The 25,585-nt window shown below is 41.5% G+C and overlaps 1 protein-coding gene across 8 annotated transcripts in view; it reads right to left on the bottom strand.

Moving 5' to 3' along the window:
- SGCD (sarcoglycan delta) overlaps positions 1–25,585 on the bottom strand; it is a 1,076,594-nt gene that overhangs the window by 425,749 nt on the left and 625,260 nt on the right. For 2 of the 8 annotated variants that reach the window (XM_002710335.6, XM_089336164.1), the window contains exon 1: positions 6,579–7,136. The exons of 1 other annotated variant lie outside the window; for it this stretch is intronic. The gene's annotated coding sequence lies outside the window, so the exon portion shown is untranslated. Of the gene's footprint in view, positions 1–142; positions 551–6,320; positions 7,137–25,585 lie in introns of those variants that run through there. 5 more of the 8 variants (XM_070076373.2, XM_089336162.1, XM_089336161.1 and 2 more) reach the window with 5 other exon arrangements.

The raw sequence follows: 25,585 nt of genomic DNA, 5'->3' as shown, positions 1-25,585 counted from the left end.
GCATTACCATGGCCACTGCCCTGAGACGGGGCCTGAGATGCCAGACCCAGGGTAACAGGGGACCCAGTACTGCTAGGCAACTATCTCCATGTAAGGGGTTTGAGAGGACAAAGAACACTTCTCGCAGTGTGGCGAGGCTCACCGTCACAGGAAGCGTTGCCACATCTGCCTCACATCTGTTAGCGATGCTGCCAACGAGATTCCTGCAATAGATGAAAGCCTCAGCTACAACAGATCTGCAGGCCAGTGCCGGGCTGGCTTCTGCAGAATCACGGAGGAGTTTTCACACACAGAGGAATCCTCCCACACCGGGACTCGGATTCAGGAAGGTCTTGAGAATCCATGGACGGTGTGACTTACAAGGGATCTCCTACTGCTAAGAGAACCTCAAAGTGTTACTGTCTGTAAGGTGGCTCCAGAGGTTATCCCTCAGCTGTTGGTACTGAGCCGGAGTATCCAGCCTGTGGATTGCATCACAGTAAGCATCTTGGAATAATCAGCACAGCCTGGAGTCCTTATGCAGGTCACATAGCTTCTGTGATACTTCTACCTACAAGAAACGGATTGTTTTCTAAATGTGTTTATTCACTGCAAAAAATATTATGCATTTGCATTTATTTCAAATGGGGGGGAGAGAGAGAGGAAAGGAGGGAGGGAGGGAGGGAGGGAAGAAGGGAGGAGAGAGAGGAGAGAACATGTACAAGTGACCCCATCCACTAGTTCACTCCTCCACTGCCCGCTATAGTTTGGGCTGAGCCAGGCTGAAGCCAGGAGCCCAGAACACAATGTGGCTCTCCCCTATGGGTGGCAGGTACGAAAGTACTTGAAACATCGCCTGCTGAGTGCAGGGAGTGTATTAACAGAAAACCGGAATTAGAAGCACAGCAGGAACTCAAACCCAGGCAGGTGACTATGGGATGTGGGCGTCTCAAATCCTGTGCCCTCCGCTGGTGATTCCACTAAAAAAAAAATTCTTACGCATTTGTAGCTAACACTGTTCATCACTTATCCTGCAGACATTCTCCCTGCTCTCACCTGCGTTCATCAGGCAAAAAAGCACTCAACGTGAACTTGTGGGCTCCCACTCCAGACCAGGAGGCTGAAACATGACTGGCCTAAACCAGCCAGGGTAGCCTGTGCCTCATCTGGGGCTTGTGACCCAGTGTTGTTTGTGACCCTGAGAAGTGCAGGGAAGTCTTAGGGAAGGGCATCGCTTCCTGTTCAAGCACAAAGCCTGCAGAAGAGTTGTATTTGCCCCCTTCGTGTTCTGTGCCTTGTGCTCCAATCTGAACAAGAATCTGAAGCTAAGAATGGGTAGTTGCGCCCAAGTGCTGAAGACTGAGGAGCAGGGAGGAAGCTTTGGTCCTTCAGAGCTCTGCTCAGTTCTGCTACAGTCTGACCTCAATCTCAGAGAGCAAAAACAAGCCATCGGATGCTTGGCCTTCTAGGAGCAGGGTTTTCATTCCTGCAGCCTTTCAGAGCAGTTAAAGCCTCTTTTCAGAAGAAACCTCTGGCAAAACCACAGTATACAAAGCCAATAAAGCTGGTTGTGCTATGTTATACAATTGGACAAGGCTGTTTCCAAAGCCATGCCTTCCCCGATTCCTACCAGGGCTCCTCCTTGGAACCAGAGCTGGCTAAGAACAGCGTTAATCAACCCTCATCTCATCCCGCCCTTCCCACCCCCACCTCATTTGCTTATATAGGCAACTTCTGTTCTAATAAATAGTGGTCTTACTGTTGACTCGGGCTACTACAATACAGCTCGTATAATCATACTGGCAACAGAGATTCTATGCTAATTTTCATGAATGATGAGAAAGCTGCAGAATGTGTGTAACAGAAATCACCTGCCTTTCAGGTGCATGTCAAAGAAAAGCAGGGCACTGAAGTGCAGGTAGACCTGACAGAGGAGAACGTGTGGACGCAGCAAATGTCCTTATGTGGGCCGATACCTAAATCATCTCCAGGTCAGTGTGAGTGCCATGTTCAGGTTTGCAAGCCTTATTAAATTCTAGTAAGGCACCTTCTATGTAAGAAACCAAGGTTAATAACCTGAATTTTTGTAGTATTATTTTGCATTTATAAATTTGTTTTAGTGTTTTACCTTATCAAAGAGCAAAACATGTCAGAATGTTTATTTCCCTGCTGATGAACACACTGGTGTTATATTAGCAGTCACAAACATAAGAATTCTGTGGGATAAGTTATGGACAGCATTAGCTATAAAAGCTTAATGAGTTTTTACTTCACCCCAGTTAGAATCACTATCATTCAAAAATCAAAGAACAACAAATGCTGGTGAGGATGTGGGGAAAAAAGGTACCCTAGCCCACCATTGGTGGGAATGTAAGCTGGTACAACCACTCTGGAAAACCGTATGGAGACTCCTCAGAAATCTGAAAATAGGTCTACTGTATGATCCAGCCATTTCACTCCTGGGAATCTACCCAAAAGAAATGAAATCAGCATATGATAGCTATCTGTACCCCCGTGTTTATAGTAGCTCAAGTTGAAATAACTAAGATCAACCCATCAACTGATGACTGGATAAAGAAAACATGGTAATTTACACAATGGAATACTACTTAGCCATAAAAGAGAATGAAATCCTGTGTTTCTTAACAAAATAGATGCAACTGGAGACCATTATGTGTAGTCAAATAAGCCTACTCTTCAAAATGACAAAGATCATGCTTTCCCTGATTGTGGTAACCGGTACAAAGAGTCAAAGAAAATATCACGTGTATGAGCAAAATCACCATTTTGAGATTTGAGTACTGTTTACAGCCCTTGCTATACTCTCAAAGAACAGTGGTTTTTCTACCTACTACTTGCTGAATTCTGTATTTAATGGAGGGTTGGAGGGTTAGGCTTGAGATTATAAAGAAGAATGAAATTATGTCATTGTAAAAATTAAGAAAAATAAGATTGGAAGGGTCGAAGTGACGTAGAGAGGGTAGGGTGCAAAATATCATTATACTCTTAAAATTGCCTATAAGATACAGGAAATTTCTTCTCTTTATCAAAGTAAAAAATGTTTCTGGGGGAAAAGAATTTTTGAAAAGTCAATCAACAGGAGTGAGTACTTGTCACAGCAGTTGAGATGTCCATTATTTATTAATTATTTCTTTTAATTAAAAAGGCTCAATAGGTAATAAGTAGGTGGGGGTTTTCAGTCTATAAAATAATAGTATAATAAAATAATTCAACAGTGGGCACATGGATAATTTTTTTTCCCTCTTATCAGGAGTTTGAGTATGACTGAAAAGCTGGAAATAATGAGCCAAAGAGCCCAAGTCCCTTCTAGCTGGTTGAGTCTATGATTCCATGAACTTCCCAACCTTCTGAAACCAACATCACACACTTTCACCAGTGTGACGGTTCATCTTATGTATCAAGGTGCTCGTGTGAAAGGATGTGCAGAGTGTGTATAAGAAGTTTCCAGAAAAGGTTAGCACTGGCCTCAGTAGACTGAAGAATGCCATCATCAGTGTGGGCTGGCATCATTCAATCCACTGAGGGTCTGAGTAGCCCAAAAGCAGAGAGGAAGGATTAGTTCTCTCCCTCTCCTTGCCTAGGCTCCTGTGCCTGCTCCACCCTCAGGCATGAGAGTCCCTGGTTCTAAGGACTTCATGCCACCCCTCACCAAGTTACCAGGCCTTCTGCCTCAGACTAGTACTTAGACCACTGGTTCTCCAGATTCCTGGCCCTGTGGTTGGAACTACAGTGACGTCACCACCCTTCAGCTTCCCCAGCCGGGACACCTGAGCCTCCACAGTAGTCGGAGTCGGTTCTTGTAACAAATCTCTTCAGTATATTCATATATATCCTACTGTTTTTGTTTCTCTGTGCAGAACCTTCACTATTATAATCAAAATGGTGGTGTATATACTTGGAGACTTTTAAAAATAAAATTAAACACATTTCGTCATCAGAGTAAAGCCTATACAACATTTTGTATCCTTTTTAAAAGTCTGTCTTAAGAAACTGACCCCAGGCAGGGCCTTGGAAAACTCAGCTAAGGGCCCTCTCCAACTGCCACCTGGTCCTTTCAGTCCATGTTGCCTGCAGGAATAGCTCTGCAAGGCACAAACACCGGTTAAAAATAAAGTCTTAAGGGCCTGTTCCCTCCCTGCTTAGGAAATCTGAACCCTCAAGTGATGCCAATCCCACAAAGTGTGCTTGCTGATTATTTCCAGAAAGCACGACAGGGCAGCCATGAGATCTCCTATCCTGAAGGGGGTCAAACAATGATCTCCTCTCAGGCCGTGGTGTATCTGCACACTTCAAACCCAACCAATTACAGCCTGGCAATGTTTGCTGTTTCTAATATGAGCGTACTTCAAAAAGTTCATGAAAAATGGAATTAAAAGATCAATTTATGTGGATGCAAAAAACGTGGAGGGGGTTCATGCAGACAGCTTTCAAAAAAATCTCATGAAAAATGAATAGAAAAAACTAAGCATGGATTTCAACAATTTTATACCAATATAAATATTTTATCATTTTATTCACTTGAGTCACTTTAATAAGTTTGGTTTTTTGCTTTAAAGCTGAACAATTATTAACATTTTTTCCACATCCACTTCATATTGAACATTCTGCTCAAAGGCCTCTGCCGTCTACACTCGCTGCCTTGGTCATGGTGTGGCCAGCCGACCGCCTGCTCCCAACTCTGCCCTGGATTTCCAATTCTCTATCCTTTCCCCTACTTTTTATTTGCTTCTCCAATGTCAAGGGAGCTTGATTTTCCCCTCCTTTCATTTCTAAAAGAGAAAACCGTCGTTTCTTCCAAGTTTTTGGCACTGCTCTTCCTAATCCTGCAACCTGGAGTTGCTATTTCACGCCTCTTTCTGCTGAAGGCTTGACGCGCACTAAATTTAGAAGAGTTTGACATTCGAGCTCACCCAGGTCTCCTTTTGCACTGTCAGTGAGCTTGGGGATGGCTCACGCCACTTCCTCATCTGCCTTGGCATTTTGAGCACTCAGTAGGCACGTTAGAGAAAAAAAAGCCAACAACAAAGTGAACTTTCCATCCATTCTGACTTCCAACTGCAGCCTCTTCCTACCCCAAGTCTCGGAGTTCCCCAAATCCCCCTGCTCTATCCCAACACAGGAATGAGACCAACGATATGCAGAGTGATCTCTTAGGAGACCTTACTGCTAACCACAGCCTGATTCAATTCCCTCCCCTAAGTACAAAACTGGGGGAAGAAATCAACACTAGCAACAAAAATGCTGTCTACCGGTCCTGATCTTAAAGCAGCAGAACAGAACTTTTGCCCACTTACTCTACCTCTGACAGAAATAAAAGGAATCCCTGTCTGCCACACTTGATTTACTCGCTAATCTCAATCTCTTGCTTCTTGCTTGGAGATTTAATTAGGACACTGAAGTAAACACACACCTGTCTTCCCAGCAGTCTAGCCTAAGAGGCTTAGTCATGCTTTGGCTATTCTAGAAATATCCAAGAATCCATTCATTCAGCTACTTCCCCAATCAGACTCCTGGCCGACGCCCCTTGGGAAAACAACACTGTTGCTGAGGGTTGCTCTGCTGGTCATCAAAAAGTAGTAATGAGGTTTATCTGAGCTGATCCAGTCTCTCCAATGCCACTTCACTGTGTTTTCTTTTTTTCTGAATGCTAAGTGCAGGATAAAGCACTGTAGCTTTATGAGGCGAGACATCTTTACTGCAATGTAACGAATATGGGTAAAAAAAAAAATCTGGGATCCCTCCTTGTGCTAAAAATTATTTAAAATTTGATTTAAAAATCCTCTTTGATTAGTTCGATTTTTATAACTAGGTGGAATCAATTACTATCACATTCTATTCCCATCCGTTTAAACAGTGATTTCAAATCACTGATGTTTTCTATGACTTTTATTGTATTTCATAACAGACAGAAGTATTTAAGAGTCAAACTGCAAGTTAGTTCTTCATCTGAGAAAAAAACGGAAATAAGTATTTAAACAGAATTACAAATGCTGTAATTTATATTTCTAGGCAAATGGATTACTGACAGTCAAGTCCCATACAATGACAGAATCCCAGAGAGAAAGGAAAGACGCCAGGCACCCATGCACAGCATCTGTTCCTCCACTCCTGAAGTATGATCCAAAACAGAAACTTCCAACTCCGCTTCCCTCCTAACACGAGAGCCATTTTCTGCTAAGAACGCCTCTCTGAACACTCACAAGGAACGCTCCTACTTCCTTCTAAAATTACCTCTCCTGCCCCTGAACTGTGGGTCCACACACACAGAATAGTTAAAAGTTCTGGACGGTTGCAGCACCGTGATGATACAAGGAACTCACATACTTTTCTTGACACCGCGTTTCCAGCTAAACCCTAAGTTTCCAAAGTGCCTCTGCCCTCCAGAAAATCCGATGTGGAGCGGAGCTGGGTAAAGCCGAGATTACTACTCCACACCAAGTGCTAGGAAGTCAAACTTCCAAATGAACGCTCGCACACACACAGCCGCAACTCCGGAGAGCCGGGGAGCAAACAGCAGACAGCGGGCTGAGAGCAGAGGGAGGCGTGGAAAGCCAGCCGAGAGCTGCACAGTACCCTACCTCTCTTGTCTGTTTCACAAAGCGACCGAGGAGAAGCGCCTGCGATCCCGGGGCGTGCTGACTCGCCGTGCAGCAGGCGGCCACTGGGGCGGCCGCTGAGTGTGAGCAGGCCCTGCCTGCGTTCAGAAGCTGCCCCAGTCAGATTTTCCAAGTGCAGGGCCACAGCCAAGTCCCTGCCCATGCCTGAAGAATTTCCTGAACAGCATTCCCGTTCTTTTTCTGCCGGCTTTGAAACCCTACTCTGTCCATACTTCAATACGGCTTTGTCAGGCCGACTCCCAGCTACTGGGCTGTCTCCAGCTATGAATGGGAAACACATGTGTCACACTCGGACTCCCTCCCCTGCCACAGTGCTCACGGCGTCTGCTGGGCTCACACTCACAACCACAAAGGAAACTGCTCCTAGAACCAGTCCTCATGGCTCAGCCACACTCCACGATAGCTCTGCTCTGTGGTGCTGGATGCTGTGGACAAACCCTCTCCATTTTTCCTGCTAACATGGCCCGATTTGCACCTTATAACTCACAAGCCCCAGCTGACCCCTGAGCCCTGAGCTCCTGCAAGTCCTGGTAACGAGCTTATTACAGCTGAGAGACCTGAATCCTAATTTGTTCCCCCACCTGCCACTTCCTAAGTCTTTGCTCCAAATTTCCATTACTGAGTGCAAACTCTATTTTGGGTGTGTGTAGACTTGGTTCAGTTCTTTAGAGTGGACCCCTGATATGGACATCTATGGCTGCAGCACCTAAAAATAATTCAGTTATTTCTCAGGCACTTGTGTTGCTCTCCACTCTATAACGGTGCTAGTACAAAACCGTGCTACTTTATAGGCTGTTGTAATGTGTGTTAAGGTTATGGGAGATGGAGGAGAGGAGCATGTCTCCAGAAGCAGGATGTACCCTAAAACGTGCATCTGTGATTCCTTCAGGAAATCACACCCTCAAGATCCCCAGGGTGCATTCTGTTGGATCTTCTAGTCCACCTTTGATTCTTCCTCTTTCTGTAAAACAACACGGCATCTTACAACACTGGAAGAGGCACAGAAAAACCCCCTATATCTAAAGAGGCAAAGTGAAGTTGTCAGAGTAACACTGTAAAATAAGAGATGCTTTCAAGAAAGAACAGCATTTGTTTTGAGGGTTTTTCTGTTTGTTTTGTTTTTGCTATTAACATTTTCTTCCAAAAATCATTAGCAACTTACTTTAAAGAACTGGCTTGCCAGATTTGAAAAGCATTGTGTGTTCCTAAGGGTTTGCTGTAAACAATAGGATTCCATGGAGTCTGGGGTTTAGCATCAAATTGCAATAGCATCAAATTGCAAAGAGCACTCTCAGAAGGATTATGGTTTTGCCTTGGGAAGCTGTGTGTGTGTGTGTGGGGGGGTGGGATGCATGAGCACATCTAAGGTCACCAGACAATTATAGCATCAGAGAACTTCTGAATTAGAGGGAATCCCAATGACCATCCAGTCCCAATTGTTTCCAACCTTCCTCTTACACTGGGAAAGAGAGACAGAGACAGATGGCCTGTCCAGAGTGGCAAAGGCGGTCAGTGTGACAGCCCAGGATAGAACGTGTCCTTTGTGCTCCTCTTCTGCTTGCGTCTTCGAGTTCACGGACTTTCCGAAGGTGAAATCATCTACCCTTCGTGAGAGCGGGCTTAGAGCCAGTTTGGTCTGAGTCTAACCCTAGCTTGGCCTCTTCCCGGCTCTGAATGATGCTCAAGACAGCATGCTTACCCCTCTGGTCCTCAGATCCCTCATCTGTGGAATGGGAACATTCAGAATCTATCAGATAAAATTTGAGACTTCATGTATAGTATTTACCACAGTGCCTATAAATGCATTTCAGGTTAATGGAGTTTTTTGCTTGCTTTTGTTGTTCTTTTTCAATGGAGCCAGAAAAAAGGGCGGGGAGGGGGAAAATAAAGACCTTTTCTTTTATTTAAAAACTAAACCGCATGCTGACATCTAGTATGAGTTCTAGAATAAACTACATGATAGGCTAGTTTTCATCCACCTTTTTACAATCAGGGCTCGTCACCTCCAACACAGGAAACTGTCCTAGAGCCTTAATGGGACATTAAGCCAGCCACACAGCTCCTTCTCATCTACTCACCAAGTATTACACTGACATCTTTCCTCGAGATTAACTCACAGGAAAGAACAGTGAGATCAAATCAACAGTTACGTGATGCTGAACAAAGTGCCGCCCCAGAGGACTGGACTCGCCCTGGGTACCGTGAAAGTTTAAAACTACCATACCCAAAATACAAGTCCACCAACAATCTCAATCCCCACGTTCAGAAACTGCAACAACTTAAATTAACAGCAGCAGCAGCAAAATAATACCCCACAATTTAAAGAAGGACATTTTCCTGAGCAAACAGCTGCTACAAATTCTATCCGATTTCTGTCTGTGGAGTCTGGGGTGCCACACCCTTTGTCTTAGAACCAATAGTAGCAAGTCGTTAATGAGCTACATGCTATGTATTAATCACATTTGATGTGCCCTGTGTCTGCTAGGGGCAAAAAGAGTCAAAGTAGTTCTCAATTCTGATTTACTACTATTTTGGTAAGCAAGTTTAAAAACGCGGACGAGCTGCATTCATACTTACACAGAGGGAGGGCAATGATGCTGTGCTCTAAAGGAGGCATTGCTGTGCAGAAGGATAAGCTGCTAAGGTTTCCTATGGGAATGCTAGGTCCACTCCTGCCTGATCCCATTCTTATCCAACTTCCTGCTTATGCATTCTGGTAGGTAGTAGGTAACGGAGGAGTCACTGGGTCCTTGACATCCACGCTGGTGCCCTGAATTCAGTTAGAGTCTCCAAGCCATGGCATTGCAGCATTTGGGGGGAATAAGATAATTAATGGAAGATCCATCTGAACGTGTGTGTGTGCATGTAAAAATCTTGCCTATCAAGTACGTGAAAATAAATAATATCTCAAAAAGAGACTTTTCCTGATGTCTCCCCAAACCCTTGCTACATGGTACATTTCCATGTATCTAGAGACAGAGACCAAAGTTTGAGATCCAGCTTTATCACTACTGGTTGGAAAACTCTGGAACAAAAAAAAAAAACAAGACAAAAATGTTAAGAAAAATTAACAAAAACTTGAAAATTACGATCCAACATGGGAAGTGAGATACACAGCAGACCCATAGAATGGCAGATGTCCTAAACAGCACTCTGGCCTCAGAATCAGCCCTTAAGGCATGCAGATCTGGCGGAAAAGCCCATGAGAGTATTTTAGGCATGGAAAGCCAAGACACTCTGGAAAAAAAAAAATGACCTAAACGAAAGATCTGTGTGAGGGAGATCCCAGTGGAAAGAACAGGTCATCAAAGAAGGAGGTACCTTTCTCTGAAGGGAGGAGAGAACTTCCACTTTGACCATGGCCTTGTCTAAATATGATCAGAGTCAGTGAACTCAGGGGGCTTCCATAGCCTTGGCAGCTCATGACAAGAGCCTAGGGTGATTACTGAGGCCATAAACAAGAGTGTCAATTTGTTAAGTCAACAACAGGAGTCACTGTAGGATCTCTGTCCTTAGTGTGCTGTACATTGAGATTTAATGCTATAACTAGTACTCAAACAGTATTTTTCACTTTATGTTTCTGTGTGGGAGCAAACTGTTGAAATCTTTACTTAATGTATGCTAAACTGATCTTCTGTATATAAAGAGAATCGAAAATGAATCTTGATTTGAATGGAAGGGGAGAGGGAGTGGGAAAGCGGAGGGTTGCGGGTGGGAGGGACGTAAGCCATTGTAATCCATAAGCTGTACTGTGGAAATTTATATTCATTAAATAAAAGTTAAAAATAAAAAAAAATATAAAAGGTGGTCATGTTCTTTCTACATCATTTGTAAAAACTGTTTAACAGAGCCTCTGAAGAAGAATTTAATGTGGTCGGGCCAGGAAGCACTCACTTTTGGCTATCAGATAAAGATTCCAGGCTTAGCACAGTTAGATCTTAGCTTAGAGCCTCTTTGTCTGATAAGTATACAAATAACTTCTCTCCAGGAGGAAAAGAAAATCCTGAAATAATGCGATGGTTTATTGCCATGGAAGACATGACTGGTTTCATATCTAATCTAGCAATCTCATCCTAGCTTTCCTTTAACACACCTGCAAATCCTGAGCTCCTCAAATGCTCTTGGGAATAGTTTAACCATCGTATGAAATCCTTTGTTAACTAATGAGTCAAATAAATTCTTTCATGAATTCTCATTTTGTATTTGTTGAAGTTGTGTTTTTAACTTTTTAAAAATGATTTGAGGCATTGTTTTATTCTCTTTGCATGAGCGTTCTGAGTATCATGTGAGCTAGAGTGTAATCAATTGTATGCCACACAGTAACGGTGCAATCTATTTAACCACTGAGAGTGTGCAATACTTCAGTCCTGCTTTTTGGTTTTGCATAGAACTCTAGAGATCTCTCACGAGTCTCTTTCTTGTTATAATTTCTATCCTTACAGTTTGATTCTTGAACCCCTCCTGAAATAGCCACATCATTAGAATTCTTCCATAGGCAATGACAACTTTGCCTGTCAAAAATTTCTTCTTTTAATGCTATAAAACCATAACTCTATGATGCCTCCCTAAAACATACCAATTCGATGTTTGTTAGTCACCAAAGTCAGTTACAAATTCAGACTTTGAAGATGACATGAACCAGAAAACTTCATTCTTCACGTGAACATAAGCTCCATGAGGGCAAAGACTTTCATATGCACCATTTTCCACATTTTTCAGTGTCCAGGACTGGTACATAGTAGGCCTACATATTTAACATCTGAATAAATAGCTGCTTGACTTACTTGATAAACAAGGATTCTTATTTTTGATGAAGAATTGTACTGGTTATATTTTTTAAGATTTATTTATTTATTTGAAAGTCAGAGTTACACAGAGAGGAGAGGCAGAGAGAGAGAGAGGTCTTCAATCTGATGGTTCACTCCCCAGTTGGCCACAATGGCTGAAACTGCACCGATCCGAAGCCAGGAGCCAGGAGCTTCTTTCAGGTCTCCTACACGGGTGCAGGGGCCCAAGGACTTGGGCCATCTTCCACTGCTATCCCAGGCCACAGCAGAGAGCTGGATCAGAAGAGGAGTAGCCGGGACTAGAATCGGCACCCATCTGTGATGCTGGCACTTCACGCCAGGGTGTAAACCCACAACGCCACAGCGTCAGCCCCTGTATTGGTTATATTTTAAATATATTTGGTATTATTGGGTCATTTTGCCACATTATCATTTAGATTACTAGATTACATTGATCACAGTTTGATGAACCTTCCCCTTCAGCGTGATACTGAAAGGTGAACAAACTTGCTTGTTTGGTTGCATGTGTTTGATCACATGAGGAGGAGGAATGATACCTTCTCTCATTTAAAAACTATGCTTTTCTATTATTAGCAGCTATGATATTAGCTTTGGCGGCAGTAACCTTGAGTCAAACCATGTCAGGGCAGCTTGGAAAGCCATAGCAGGTGCAACTACCAAGCCACATCTCCCACATCATTTGCATCTGTGATTCTCAACTGAGCTTTTCTGTAAGGCACTAAAATGACTAGAACCAGGGACCAAAGATTTTCATGCTACTGGAGTGAGATGGATACCAAGTGAAAATCTTTTTTTTTCTTTTTTAAAGCCCAACAGTTTATTCCAATGTGAATCAGATATAAATGTCACTAACTTTTAAAACATAAACTTAACTGTGCCACTTTAGAAAATAAATCTTATGGCTTATTGTCACCTGAAAGCAGAGGGAAGTAGCCCTTACTGCGACTTCAAAGACCCAGCTTCAGCTGGCCCCTGGCCTGTCTCTGTTGCTGCAGCAGCCACCACACTTGCTGCTTGCATGTCTTCAGATCAATCATCTGTCTTTCCACTTGAGGAATTTGGAAAACACTGCTCTCACCATCTAGAAACATCTTACTTTTTCCTGAAAGTTACTGTCACTCAGGTGTGTTCATCTATTTAAGGCCTAGTTAGAATGCAAATTTATACTCCACAGTAACTTCTTCCAGGACTCATTTCTCCCTAGGCCCTCACACCAAACAATCCCCTGTGATATATACCCACAGGCTGGCAGTTACCAGAGTTGTGATATAGCTATTTATTTAGATTTTACTTGATTCATGTCAATCTTTCCTGATGCACAATGAATATTTTCCATGAGGGTAGGTAATAGGCCTGCTTGATTTTAGATTTCATAAACTCTTTCTGACCTGCCGAAATAATGACTGTACTCAGCAAAGTGAGTTTTCTTAAATGATGCACACATTCTCCAAAATTATTTAGCCACTGTTACATTTATCCAAAAGATGTCTGTGAGAGATTGCTAAATCAGGTACCTGGAAAATCTGTTAAGACCTGAGATAATACAAGGTGGCTCTGGTGATAGGAAAGAGAGTCTGTTATGCTACCATCTTGGTGTAGAGAGTGGGCTACACTGAGATAATTCTGTGTTATACAGAGAAAGGCACAGTAGAGTTAACAGCACAAACCTGAAAAGTGCTGTTCACCAGGACCCCTGTGGTTAGGTGGACAAAACTCTCTCCAGTTAGAGTAATGGAAACAGGGAGAGAGGGAAATGTAGAAAACCAAGACTCTGCAAATCCAAGCACTGGATGGGAAAGCAAGATTGACTATACCACTCACAACCCTGTCTCTGCTTCTCCAGGCTTTTCTTGGGCTGACACGGAGTTCTGCACTCCATCAGGCAGTCAGACACCCAGTGGTCTGAAGTATACATTCTCTGGGGGAAGAAGGAACTCCAGCATGGGCCATGTGTTCATCCTGAACAAGGGTCTATAATCCCGAGAGTGGAGTCCTCGTGCCAACCATGTGAGGCTCATGTGACAAGCCGGGAGGCAAAAGGGGAAAGGGTCAGTTCCATCCGTACCACTTGGGCTGAGTAACGTTATTAGGAAACTGAGAAAAGGTGGCAGGGAGATGACAGCTCCCAAGACACAACCGAGCATCTTGCTTAGGGGAGCCCCTTTAGGAAATATTATGAGGCAACATTTAGTCAGAAGACAGATAATTTAGTAGAGACAAGCCACAAAGAGCTGAATTAGACACGATAAGTAGGCAGATAACTAGCAAAGAAACATAATGGCAGCCATTCAGCTGAGGCCTCATTTCAAAAACAGCACCTTATGGGAAATGACACTCACCTTGCTTTGGCTCTTCAGAACAGACAGAGCAAATCCAATGCTACTTCTATTGACTATGGGCAAAGGTATGTGCTTAAATTAAAAAAAAAAAAAAACTTCTTTGGGGAAAAGAATCTGGACTAGGAAGTTTGACCAATGACAAATCATTGAACCACACATTCTGAGAATATCTTCATCTGCCAGCCAACATCGAAGTGGAAGTCATCTTTGGTTTTGGAAATTCAAATAGATATATGGCATGCAATGATGGATTCTCAAGCTGAGTCATTATTTCGAGAAGGAATGGACACAGTTGATAATTAGCATGACTATCAGTGAAACACATTTGAAACACACATTTTAAAAATAAGTTAAATAGCACGAAGGACATACTAATAGAGCTACATAGATGGGTCTATGCATTCTTTTCAGTGCAAAACACTCATCAATTCTTTTCAATTTCTTTTTGGTCCAGAATTTCTCATTGTTTCCTAGCTTCTAAAAATAAAACTCTTGAAATATCATATTTTTACTTGGAAATAAAATTTATTGATCAATAAAAATGGACCAGACTTCATGATAGTCACTTCATGATAGGCAGAAATGAGTAAGACCTGTGCTTGAAAACACAGGGCTTCATTCCTCTTTCTTTTTACACTCCCAGCAGTGCTCAATGGTACAAAACACAGGTGTTTGGGGTAAGAATTCCAAGCTAATTACTGCTGCTTAGAAGAGGAATGCTGCTTGAAACTAAAGGCCAAACCTCAGAATCCAACCCTAAAACCCAACACAGGAATTGGGTACACTCAAACACACACACACACACACACACACACACACACACACACACACACACCCCAAAGGCTGTCAGAGACTGAAAATTTACCGCCATGCATTTCAAATCATTGGCTATTTAGAAGGAATTCACTAGGTATGTGATAGAGTCATAGCTGAAAACACCCACATACCAGCTCAGTATCTGCAATATAATAGGTGCTTTACTTTACCAATAATTAACATTGCTAGGAACAAAGAATATTTTGGGACATACTGCAGTAGATTACAAACAAGAAAACTTTATATAAATTATCAAGCCTGCAAATGGTGGGCAGTAACATATTCTGATCTAGAAAGAAACCAGAAATCATAAAATCCAAACTTGGCACTACTTATGTGAGAAAACAGAAGAATGAAAAGAGAAAGCGGCATGGCCAGAGTGACACAGATACGCAGAAGAATAGAGTGGCTAAAGATCCACGTTCTCTAATACTCCACTGCCCCCCCTGGGAGGGGGCAGTAACTGTAATCTCAGATCAGTCACTCCATCCCTTCTCTGCTCAGTTGGGGACTTTCTGTTGGAACTTTACTTCCTGAAACACAATTTGTGTGCCAAGATGTATTTTCTAGTTCTCTACTTCTCCTTAACTCCTCTTGAGCAATCAGGAGGTCCATTTTAGTATTTCTAGGTATCAGCCACTAAATGTAAATTCATAAGACTGTTAAAAAATTTAAGATGAGTGCAAAGGTAGCAGCAACCATTCTAAGTTAAAGGAAGCTAAAAATTATCTCATGTAATTTTAACCCTGAATTTAACAGATCAACTGCTCATTAAATATCTGCTGAAGTGCACTGAAGGAAAACATTCTTGCATCTTCAGTGGACTGCAGGGTTCAGTAGCAAGTGATTTCCCCTGAAGGCTTCCATTTTATCAATGGAAACAAGATCTTTTAATATCCAAGCCTATTTCTCATAATTAGAAGAAACTGTTAGAAGTAACAGACTGGGTCAATCTGACTGAGCTTTATTATTATTCTATCTTTGGATGGAGTGACGCTATAATAGATTCAATGAAATATATTTTCTATAAAATGTACTTAGGAAATGTAGTGAGATGCCCTGCTTCTCATCCTCAAAAGCAGATAAGCACAGACATATATAAGTCAGCAAAAAGACAAAGATTGTCTAGCATATCCGTCTCTGTCTAGAACGTGAGTAGGTTGGCACATCTAAAGAAAGAATGTGGCATTCAGAATGTCCCCTGTGGATGCATGGAAGAAAGGAGAGTGATAAAAGGGGAAAGAAGGTAGGGTTCGTTCAATCACTACATGAAGGCATCCTAGCCAATGGGCTCCACTCATGTTCACTGTGTGATTGGTCTATGCCAGGCATTATAACTACGGTAAATGCAAGACTGACAGGTTCTTAGCCTCAATGTACTTGCAAAGCTTTGTGAGAGGCCTTTCAGTGTCTTTGACACCTGTGATAAAACTATCTGTGGTGGGCTGACATAGCCTGGTGCTGTTAAGAAACACTTTTTTTTATCTAACTCCTCCCTTTCTGATTTCAAATATATTACTCGTTATGTTCCCTCTTTCTGAGCCTATCTTCAAAAGGAAGAGAAGACACAGACATTTCTACCTCTGTGACACCATGTCTCATTGTAAATTTAGGGACTGATATTCCTAATTTAGACACTAATTTTAGGAGGTTCATTAGTGTGAGTTTGCCACACACTAGACTGTGCTGATAACATCAACTTTCTAAGCCTGTCCGCTGAAGTTTGAAAAGACACTCTGCAAAACTCTGTGAAAATAGTTTCACATGAGTAATTACTGAAACATCAATACATTTCAAGACATATGTGGGATGTAGAATAATGAATTGGCAAGAGCTTATAGCTAGATAAGTGGGTCACTTCTCTAATCACCCAACTTAACACGTTTATGAGAGATCATGGAAGCTGAGCCACTTCATTCTCTCACAAAGATAACTACCATGCATCAGTGTTTTATTCTAAACAAGCACTTATATGTTCTATTATTAGAAGAACCACAGCAGTAGGGACACGGGGAAAATTCAAGCTTCAATTTGTAGCGGCACAATTAGTAAAGTGATTATTTTTAGGAACCGAAGTCAAAATAAAGAACATTTTATACTGCAGAAGTGTTTGGGATTAGGGAAAGGACTGACATTCACTGCATTTCAAGAATCCATATGAGTACCTTGCCTCTATTTCATTTTGAAACTGGAGATTTTTGTTTTAGTAATATGGAGTTGAAAATATTCTAAGCATCTAGGTCTGAGAAACCATATTAGGCAAAACTGAGCAACTGCCACCATGCAGTGATTTGCAGGAGTTGGACTTTGCTATCGTGTGGAACTGACAGACCTGGATTACTGTACTGTTAGGTTGGAGAAGACTGTGTTCCTACACCATTCCATTCTTTATATAAGGCAGAGTGGCAACCCTCTCATAGGGTTGTGCATGTGTTTAGTAAAATAATCTCAATAGAAATAGCTTTTAAATACAGAACCATAGCTAACATGCCTTCCTGGGTTACTATACACTACAATGGTAAATGCATATTAACAGATATTGCTAAATTATCTATTTTTAGCTATCTCGTTAGTTTGATCTAAATACATTTAGAACATAGGTATGCTTTGGTAGCAACAGTCTACATTCAAAGTAAGGTAGAGACTACCCTTACTTTTTCTCATTTTCCAGTAGACTTAATTCTTTTTTTTTTAACTTTTATTTAATGAATATAAATTTCCAAAGTACGGCTTATGGATTACAATGGCTTCCCCCCAATAACGTCCCTCCCACCCGCATCCCTCCCCTTTCCCACTCCCTCTCCCCTTCCATTCACATGAGGATTCATTTTCGATTCTCTTTATATACAGAAGATCAGTTTAGGATACATTAAGTAAAGATTTCAACAGTTTGCTCCCACACAAACATAAAGTGAAAAATAATAGATGATTTTTTAAATGATGATGAAATCAGATCAGACCTATTGTCATGTTTAATCCCAGTGAGAGTCAAGTTGGGAATTGATAATTTCTTCTTCTTTTTTTTTTTTTTTTTTACAGAAGATCAGTTTAGTATACATTAAGTAAAGATTTCAACAGTTTGCACCCCCATAGAAACACAATGTGAAATATACTGTTTGAGTACTCGTTATAGCATTAAGAGTAGACTTAATTCTTATAATTTAATCTTGTGATTCACCAGTTGTGTGTGTAAGCCTGAGTTACATTACACAGAATTAGTCATTCTAATTTACATCTTGAATAAGAAGATAAACTCAACACCAATTGTTCAGTGTATCTTCACTCAAAACTAATGGATCCAGGCCTGTATTATCACTCATCTGGGTCTGACATTAACTTAATGTCTTTGTCCCCAATCTCTGTCATGTAGCCCTTTCACAATGTACTTTTAAATCTGTAAACAGTTTTTGTCTCATTCTTCAGACAAACTTTTCAAAGCTTCTCCTTTCTCTTAGAATAAAATGTGAATTTCCTAAGAGTATTTATTGAAGAGATTATCCTTTCCCACGGTATTATCTTGGTGCCTTTTTTATGATAATTAGTTGATGGTATGTGTGTGGATTTATTTCTGAACTCTCCATTTGGTTACATTGGCCTATGTGTCTCTTTCTATGTCAGAATAATACTATTTTGATTACTATAGCTTTGTAATAGTTTGAAATGAAGAAGTATACTGCTTCAACCTTTGCTTCTCTTGCTCAAAATTACTTTAGTTATTGGAGTCTTTTGTGATTACATATGAATTTATGGGTTTTTTTTTGACAGGTAGAGTTATAGACAGAGAGACAGAGAGAAAGGTTTTTATGGTTTTTTTAAAGATACTTATTTATTTATTTGAGAGGTAGAATAATAGACAGAGAAAGGGAGAGACAAAGGTCTTCCATCTGCTGGTTCACTCCCCAGGTGTCTTTAATGGCTGGAACTGAGCCACTCTGGAGCCAGGAGCCAGGAGCTTCTTCTGGGTCTCTCACATGGTGGCAGGGGCCCAAGGACTTGGGCCAACTTCTACTGCTTTTCTCGGCCATAGCAGAGAGTTGGATCGATGACAAGCATCTGGAACATGAACCAGTGCCCATATGGGATGCCACTGCTGCAAGAGGAGGCTTAGTCCACACTGCTGCAGCACTGGCCCCGATTTTACATGTTTTTTATTTCTGTAAAAAATGCTAATGAGATTTTGATAGGGATTGCATTAAATCTAAATCTCTCTGACTAGAATGGACTTTGTGACAATATTAATTCTTCTAATCCATGAAGATAGGATATCTTTTCATTTATTTGTGTCTTCAATTTCTTTTACCAGTTTCTGTTAGTTTTCAGTATACAGATCTTGCACCTTCTTGGTAAAATTTATTCCTGGGGCCGGCGCCGCGGCTCACTAGGCTAATCCTCCGCCTAGCGGCGCCGGCACACCGGGTTCTAGTCCCGGTTGGGGCACCGGATTCTGTCCCGGTTGCCCCTCTTCCAGGCCAGCCCTCTGCTGTGGCCCGGGAGTGCAGTGGAGGATGGCCCAGGTGCTTGGGCCCTGCACCCCATGGGAGACCAGGAAAAGCACCTGGCTCCTGGCTCCTGCCATCGGATCAGCGCGGTGCGCCGGCCGCAGCGCGCCGGCCGCGGCGGCCATTGGAGGGTGAACCAACGGCAAAGGAAGACCTTTCTCTCTGTCTCTCTCTCTCACTGTCCACTCTGCCTGTCAAAAAAAAAAAAAAAAAAAAAAAAATTTATTCCTGGATATTTCATTATTTTAAATACAATTGTGAATGGGATTTTCTTAATTTCTTTTTTGGACAGTTCATTATTAGGTTATAGAAACAAGCTGATTTTTGTATGTTTTTTTTAATTCTTCAACTTTACTGAATTTATTCATTGTTCTAATAGGTTTTTTTTTTTTGCAGAATCTTCAGAACTTTCTAGGTATAAACTTGGATCATTTGCAAATATACCATTTCAGGTCTTCCTTTTGATTTTGATACCTTTTATTTCTTTGTCTTACCCAGTTTCTCTAAGAAATCATCTATCTCTAAGGGGATGACATCTAAGATATTTAAGGAACTAATAAAATCAATAAAACCAATTAGTTTGATTAAAAATTAGCAAATATTTTTCAGAAGGTGAATTTTTACTAATCCGCAGGGAAATGCCTGTCAAAACCATCATGAGATAACATCTCAAAGCAGTTAGGATGGCTATTATGAGACTTTCAAAAGCCATAAAGGATGTGGAATAAAAGGAACATTTGTACATTGTCAAGGAGAATGTAGATTTGTAGGGTTACTATGGAAACCAGTACAGTGGTTCCTCAAAATAATAAATAGAACTATCACTGGCAATCCCACTGTTTTGCATATATCTAATGGAAACACAATCACTATTTGGAGAGATACCTGCACTGCTGTGTTCTACAGAGCATTATCCCCAATAAGCAAGAGATGGAAATAAGTATTTGTTAACCAATGAATGGATAAACAAAATGTGACTGATATAAACATAAACACTGCAATAATATTCAACATTATAAATGATGGAAGCCCAGATGAGAAATAATGTAGATGAATCTGGAGGAAAACTTGCTAAATGAAATAAGCCAGATCCAAAAAAAAAAAAAAATTCTGCATAATCCCACATAGATGTACAACCTAAAAAAACAAAATCAAACATGCAGTAACAGAGACTGGAACAGTGGTTTCCAGGAGTTCATGGATAGGACAGAGGACAGATATTGGTCAAAGGATACACTCAGTTATGAGATTAATAAACTCTGGAGACTTAATGCACAGCAATGTGACTACAGTTAATGCACTATACACTTGAGATTTAGTAAGAGAGATTTCAAGGCTATTCACCACACACATATGAGAAAAACAGGCTATGAGATGTGAACTAGCTTCATTTTGGTAAATATTTCACAATATATGCATATATGAAAACATCACATAGTCCATCCTAAATATATGTGATATCTATTCAGTCATAACTCAATAAGACTGGGGGAAAACACAGGTTAAAAGAAGTAGAAATTTCTGGCCTCAGAATCAGCCCTTAAGGCACACGGATCTGGCTGAAAAGCCCATGAAAGTATTTCAGGCATGGAAAGCCAAAACTCTGGGGGAAAAAAAAAAAAAAAAAAAACACCCTACATGAAAGATCTCTGTGAGGGAGATCCCAGTGAAAAGAACAGGTCATCAAAGAAGGAGGTACCTTTCTCTGAAGGGAGGAGAGAACTTCCATTTTGACTATGACCTTGTCTACATATGATCAGAGTTCAAAAGACTTCCATAGCCTTGGCGACTCATGACAAGAGCCTAGGGTGATTACGGATGCCATAAACAAGAGTGTCAATTTGTTAAGTCAACAATAGGAGTCACTGTGCACTTACTCCTCATGTAAGATCTCTGTCCTTAGTGTGCTGTACATTGAGATTTAATGCTATAACGAGTACTTAAACAGTATTTTTCACTTTGTGTTTCTATGTGGGAGCAAACTGTTGAAATCTTTACTTAATATATGCTAAACTGATCTTCTGTGTATAAAGAGAATTGAAAATGAATCTTGATGTGAATGGAAGGGGGGAGGGAGAGGGAAAGGGGAGGGTTGCGGGTGGGAGGGAAGTTATGGGGGGGGGGGAGCCATTGTAATCCATAAACTGTACTTTGGAAATTTATATTAAATAAAAGTTCAAAAAAAGGAATTAAGATATTTAAAACAAGAGGAGCTACACTATGTTATAATTATATTTCATTTTTGCAGAAACAACAAATGTAGATTGGAAAACTGACCTACTTCATGATATTGGATTTCTGAATTAGTCACATCTTATGTATGTATGCTATATGCAAAAAAAAAAAGAAGTAGAAATTTCCTTACATAAATAGATCATGAATGACCCTTCTTCCTGAAGTGTTCCCTTATCTCCCTGTCCTCTTTCTTCAATTCTGTGCTAAGTCCTCTGCTGCTTTCTCTCCAAAATCTTGTCATTTTCCTTTCATATTACTTGTTATTGGTTAGTGTTGTTACATAGCAATCTGGGTGCTCGCTAGACTGTTAGCTCTTTAGGATAAGGCCTTATGACTGTGTTGCTCATCTGTCATCAGCAGAGCCCACCACACTGCCTGGGCTGTAGGAAACACTAGCAACTGTGAGATGAAGGAAGAAGGGTGGAGGGAAGGATGAGCACAAAACTGAATTCAGAAAGGTAGCATTGGTAGTGACAGTGGTGACAGATTAGAAACTTTAATATGAAACAGTGCTTATGTTACAACTTTAACTCACAGAGCTTCATCTAAAATTTTTTATTTATTTGTGCTCTGCGAGGATAACTAAAGTCCTTACAGTCCAATGGAACTACCACCTAAATTTTATTTTCCAGTTTAATTTTGGTAGATAAATACAGAAAATAGAATACTTTTAAGCTGAAATATTAATAATATAGTTTTGAATACCACATCCCTGAAGTTCAAGTGAGATAGACCCCACACCAATCCAGCAAGCTTCCCCGAGGTTGAGACTTCTGTTTTTGCTTTATTTCCTATTTTTTACTAAACTGGATTTTCCCCCTGAGAATTCTGTTGTATGTATCTAAGCAGGACTGGAAACCTCTCCTCACAATTAAGTAATCATGGAATTGCAATTTCTGAAGACTTTGAGGAACTGTGAACCAAGATTTCCAGGATGGATGAAAAGGTGTCTCATGTTTGATAGTAAAAAAAAAAAAATAATAATAATAATAACCTGATGTTAAAGAGAAAGAATCCAGTATCACACAGAAGTCAAAAACTTAATTATCAACTGCAGGATGAGTGAGATCAGCAGGGGAACCTGAAATCTGACCACGGAGTTTACACAGAGACATGAAAGAACTGGTAGTGAGACTGACTTAACTGAGATGGCTGCCGCCTTACCAAACTACAATCTTACAGCTCCAAATGTCACAATTAAACTACAGCATCATTCAAATAACTGCATCCTTCAACGCTTAAGAATGAGACAGCTTCACCACTTCAAATCTGGTTTACTACAACCATTGTGAGGAACTTAGACTTATTTCAGAAACTTGACCCTGCTGAACATTCTAATTTATAATCAGAATTGGAGAATATGCACAGATTGTCTTTATTAACTAAATACTTACAAATAACCAGGGCAGCAAACATGCACTGAGTGCCTACTCTGCACTTGACATTTTAATTACAGTATTTCTCTCTGTAAAACCCTGTGTGGCTAGTTCTATTTCAGAGGGTGGCATACTTTTTAGTAAAGGCCAGAAAATGAACTGCTAGGTTTTGTAAGCTGCACAGTCTATATTCTAATTATTATATTCAACTGCTGTAGCATTAAAGCAGCTGTTAATAATACATTAATATGTGGGTGGAGTTTGATCCAAGAAAACTGTTGCTAGAATCCTATATTTTTATTTTCATATTTTATTTTTATGTGTTTGAGAGGTAGAGTCAGACAAAGAGCTCTCATTTGTTGGTTCACTCCCCAAATGCCAATCACAGCTGGGGCTGGAACCAGGAATGAAATCCAGGTCTCTGACTCGGAAGCAGAAACCCTATTACTTAAGCATCACCACTGCCTCCAAAGGTTTGCACTGGAGGAGAGATGGTACCAGGAGCTGCAGCCAGGAATTTAATCCAGGGTACTGTAATATGGGACTTGAGTATCTTAAACCATAGACTAAATGCCTCCCCTTGATTTTCTTATTTTTCAGATGTCATGAATGGTTCATTTTCTTTTGAATTTTTTTCAGTTTGAAAAGGCAAGAGTCATTTTTAAGCCATGAGCCTCACAAAAAGAGATGGAAGGTCAGATGTGGCTGTGGGTGGGGTGGGGGTATGTGGGGATTTGCCATCTCCTATTCTTTCTAAATATGCAGGGCTCAGCTACCAGTCAGAGGCACAGAGCTAATTCCGACGCCACAGTGATTTCTTCTTTTATTCTTTATGTCTCTATCTGTGTGGTGGTCTGGAATCAATGGAAAGCCTAAAACTTTTCTAGCCAAGATATTAAAACAAGTGACAATGATTGAGTCTTGACTAAGTATCTTTCTTCTTTGGGAGACACTGAATTCAACCACTGCCTACTGTCTAGAGGAAGAGAAATGGAAAATCAAAACCAATTAATTATGCTTGCATTTACTCATTAGTCTTTAAAACAGAAACAAATTAGTTTTTCCAAATGCTATCTATTTTATTTTTAAATAAATTGGCAAACAACCTTTCTTTCTTTCTTTCTTTCTTTTTTTTTTGGTTAGAATTATTTTGTTATTTGCAAGAGGAGCTACACCACTTCCCATCCAGTTCTCTGCTATGGCCTGGGAGAGCAGTAGAAGATGGCCCAAGTCCTTGGGCCCCTGTACCCATGTGGGAGACCTGGAAGAAGCTCCTGGCTCCTGGCTTTGGATCAGCACAGCTCCGCCATTGCGGCAATTGGGGAGTGAACCATCAGATGGAAGACCTCTCTGTCTCTCTCTGCCTCTCCTTCTCTCTGTGTAACTCTGACTTTTAAACAAATAAATCTTAAAAAAAAAGGAGCTACAGAGAAAAGTAGAGCCAGAGAGAGAGAGAGGTCTTTCATTCCACTGGTTCACTCCCCAAATGACCAGAACGGCCAGAGCCGAGCTGATCTGAAGCCAAGAGCCAGGAGCCTCCCCCAGGTCTCCCATGCTGGGCAGGGGCCCAAAGACTTGCGCCATCTTCTACTGTTTTCTCAGGCCATAGCAGAGATCTGGATCTGAAGAGGAGCAGCTGGGACACAAACCAGTGCTCATATGGGATGCTGCACTGCAGGCTGGGGCTTTAACCCGCTGCACCACAACGCTGGCCCCGGTAAACAACCTTTCTAAAACAATTTCATTGTTTAACAACTCAGAAGGTTGAAACCCACTACTTCTAGAGTGAAAGGGGAAGAAAATAAAGAAAATGAGGATGAAAAATGGGAAATCCACCATACAGTGTATACCACTATAAGGTTTCTCTTTTAGGGGAAGATATTTGGTACAGAGGTCATGGCACTGCTTGGGAGGCTGGCATTGTGGAGCAGTTGGCTAAGCCACTTTCAACACCAGCATCCTGTATCAGAGTGCTGGCTCGAGTCCCAGCTGCCCCACTTCCAATCAAGCTTCTGGTTAATTAGTACCTGGAAGGGAGCAGATGGTGGTCCAAGTACTTCAACCTCTGCCACCTATGCAGGAAGCCAGGATGTGGGGTTTCTGTCCCCTGGCTCCAGCCTGCCTCAGACCTGGCAGTTGTGGCTATTTGGGGAGTGAACCAAGTGGATGGAGGATCTCTCTCTCTCTCTCTCTCTCTCTCTCTCTCTCTCTTTGTCATTCTGTCCTTCAAATAAATAAACTAACTAACTAACTAACTAACAAATGAAGGAGGGGAAAGGAAGAGAGGAGAAGGGGGGAGAGGAGGAGAGCAGGTGGATATGAGTAGGGGATGGGGAGGAGGAGAAAGAGGAGAGGAGGAGAGGAGGAGGAGAGGAGGAGAGGAGGTGAACAAGAAGGAGGAAGCGAAACTGCTCTGGATGCCTGCATCCCATACTGGAGCATCTGAGTTAGAGTCCTACTGCTGCCTCCAATCCCAGGTTCCAGCTAATGAATAGCCTGGGAGGAAGCAGGTGATGGCTCAAATAGTCTGGTCCCTACCATGCACAATGGAGACCTAGACTGAGTTCCTGGCTCTCTATTTCAGCCTGGCCTAGATCTGCCTGTTGAAGGCAAATGAAAAGGAAACCAGGAATAAAACTTCTCTCTCCAGGCCTGCGTGTGGTGCAGTGGGTAAAGCTGCCGCCTACAGTGCTGGCATCCCATATAGGTTCGAGTCCTGGCTGCTCCACTTCTGATTCAGCTCTCTACTATGGCCTGGGAAAGCAGTAGAAGATGGCCCAAGTCCTTGGGCCCCTGCACCCGTGTGGGAGACCCAGAAAAAGCTCCTCGCTCCTAGCTTCAGATCAGCACAGCTCCGGCCGTTGCAGCCAGTTGAGGGAGTAAAGACCTCTCTCT

The sequence above is a fragment of the Oryctolagus cuniculus genome, chromosome 6 (genome assembly GCF_051225735.1).
Source record: "Oryctolagus cuniculus isolate XC-2025 breed Fujian yellow rabbit chromosome 6, ASM5122573v1, whole genome shotgun sequence".
Classification (NCBI taxonomy): domain Eukaryota; kingdom Metazoa; phylum Chordata; class Mammalia; order Lagomorpha; family Leporidae; genus Oryctolagus; species Oryctolagus cuniculus.
Note: the sequence above shows the minus strand (reverse complement) of the source record. Positions and strands in the feature narration are given on the sequence as shown.